The sequence below is a fragment of the Egretta garzetta genome, unplaced genomic scaffold, assembly GCF_000687185.1.
Source record: "Egretta garzetta isolate BGI_Z169 unplaced genomic scaffold, ASM68718v1 scaffold69, whole genome shotgun sequence".
Classification (NCBI taxonomy): domain Eukaryota; kingdom Metazoa; phylum Chordata; class Aves; order Pelecaniformes; family Ardeidae; genus Egretta; species Egretta garzetta.
Window position 1 is genome coordinate 3269494 of NW_009260790.1, and position 2877 is coordinate 3272370.

Here is a 2877-nt window from a genome sequence, read left to right on the forward strand (position 1 = left end):
GGCCGGGGCCCTTCCCACCGTGGCCCCCACCACTGTGCACAGCCCCTTGCACCCTCTTTGCCCGTCTTTTGCTCCCGATCGGCAGCGCTCGGGGGTTAAACTTCACCTCTTTTTTTTTTTTTCCCCCTGTGCTTCTTAATTTAAGGGTACTTGGGTTTAACGCTGCCAGCCTGGGAGGCTGGAGGCTCTCTAATCCTGGCTTAACACACCAGAACAGGGATGCCAGGCTGCCAGGGGCAGCCTAAGGGAGGTAGGAGCGCTCTGTTTAACCAGAATTCGGGGAAAATGTGAGGTTTGGATTGAAACAACCTGGGTTTGTTTATATCACCAGTGGTTGCCCAAGCGGGGATGCTCCCCGAAGCTGCTGGGCGCTTTCTCCAGTGGGGCAAGGTGGCTTGGGCGTACGGCGAGGTCTTGCAAAATTGGGTGCAGGAGAGGTTGAAGCCATCGGCCCAGGGTGGGGGAGAAACCCGCCTTGCCGGAAGGGTTTGACCGCTGTTGCCTCAGCCGGTGTCGTCAGCACGTGGCGAAGCAAATGCTGACCACGCTGCCGCCTTCCTCCCTGCCGCTGACCCCCATGAACCCAAACCGAAACCAGTTTGAGGTGGACAGGGCTGCTGGGAGGGTGCCTGGGTCTACAAGGACTTTATTTTCTCACCCATCTCAAGGGTTTGAGGCACGAGAGCGATTCCCCCCCAGGGGTTACTGGCAACGGCAGAGCCTGAATCCCCATCTTCCACGTCCCACCTCCTATTGAGCCCGTCTCGTCCTCCGGCAGATGCTGCCCCGTCGGGGTAGGACCAGACCGCCCGGTAAAACGCGTTTGCTCTGGCTGTGCGGCGGGCAGCACGACGTGTTTCCCTCCGGAACCGCGGCCCTTGCCACCGTGGCCCCCACCACTGTGCACAGCCCCTTGCACCCTCTTTGCCCGTCTTTTGCTCCCGATCGGCAGCGCTCGGGGGTTAAACTTCACCTCTTTTTTTTTTTTTCCCCCTGTGCTTCTTAATTTAAGGGTACTTGGGTTTAACGCTGCCAGCCTGGGAGGCTGGAGGCTCTCTAATCCTGGCTTAACACACCAGAACAGGGATGCCAGGCTGCCAGGGGCAGCCTAAGGGAGGTAGGAGCGCTCTGTTTAACCAGAATTCGGGGAAAATGTGAGGTTTGGATTGAAACAACCTGGGTTTGTTTATATCACCAGTGGTTGCCCAAGCGGGGATGCTCCCCGAAGCTGCTGGGCGCTTTCTCCAGTGGGGCAAGGTGGCTTGGGCGTACGGCGAGGTCTTGCAAAATTGGGTGCAGGAGAGGTTGAAGCCATCGGCCCAGGGTGGGGGAGAAACCCGCCTTGCCGGAAGGGTTTGACCGCTGTTGCCTCAGCCAGTGTCGTCAGCACGTGGCGAAGCAAATGCTGACCACGCTGCCGCCTTCCTCCCTGCCGCTGACCCCCATGAACCCAAACCGAAACCAGTTTGAGGTGGACAGGGCTGCTGGGAGGGTGCCTGGGTCTACAAGGACTTTATTTTCTCACCCATCTCAAGGGTTTGAGGCACGAGAGCGATTCCCCCCCAGGGGTTACTGGCAACGGCAGAGCCTGAATCCCCATCTTCCACGTCCCACCTCCTATTGAGCCCGTCTCGTCCTCCGGCAGATGCTGCCCTGTCGGGGTAGGACCAGACCGCCCGGTAAAACGCGTTTGCTCTGGCTGTGCGGCGGGCAGCACGACGTGTTTCCCTCCGGTTGGCTCGCACAATGAGTTTACGTTGGCTTGGTGGAAAGGGCAGGAGAATCGACACCATCTCCCCTTAACCCCTTGCTGGGTCTGGGCTTGCAGCCGGCCATGACGTCTCCCACCCCAACCTCAAGCCTTGAAGGCTGCTCTGGAAGATCCTCACGAGTTAAATCTTGTCCTACGTGACCCAAACGCCCTTTTCCTTCCCTCATCCCTCCTTCCTTCCTTTTGTCTCCTCCTGATTTCTCCTTTCCCTGTCTCCAAGGGCCTGGATTGAACTTGCCAGCCCCATCCCATCGACCAGCCAGCACCAGACCTGGCCAGTAACCTCCCTGAGGGGACCTTCCTCTTCTGTGCTCTATCCCGCACATGTGGATGGATGGGATGAAAGATTGATGGATGGAAGATGATGGAGGGAGGGAGGACGGACGCTGCTCGGGAAGCCCTGAGCATCCAGCGGGGACCAGGAGAGCAGGGGGACATCTAAAAGTCCACTTGGGGTTGGGTTGTGAAAGGGCTGTGGCTGCACAAGGAGCTTGTGGAGATGCTCTTGGGGACCAGCATCCATTCGCTTTTGGGGTGGGGGGAGGGGGTGTGCTGCTAGGGAGAAAAGCAGCACAAATTGGGGCAAAATCTCAAGGCGAGGACCCTGCAAAGTGGTCAGCTGCTCTGTAGAGGGGTTTTCGGTGCCACGAGATGCGTGGGCTCGAGGTTTCCAGCTCTGCTCCTGGTGTCAGAGGTGCATCCTCCCCTGGCAGGACATGTGCTAGGTGTCACTGTGTCCTGAGCACCTTTCTCCCCAACTTTCCCCCAAACCTCGCCAGCAGGGATGCTGTGGTTCCCTTGAAAGGTGCAAGGTGAGGCATGACCTCATCTTGGAGCCAGGACTTCAAGCAGCGTTTTGGCTGTGCAAACCTGGCATCGTGGCTCCCCTCTTTGCAAGGGGTGCATCGCTGACCCCTCCCCGAATTTGCAGCTGCTCCTGGTTGTTATTCCCCCCCTTTACTCCCCCTTTAGCAGCAGAGCAAGAAGCAAATCTCTTCCCAGGGCTCTCCAGGTGAGCTCAGGGGTAAACCCCCCCCTGTTTCGGGAGCCAGAGGAGGGATGGCCGGGTGCCCCCGCGCTGTGTTTGCCGACGAGGTGTGGCCGCC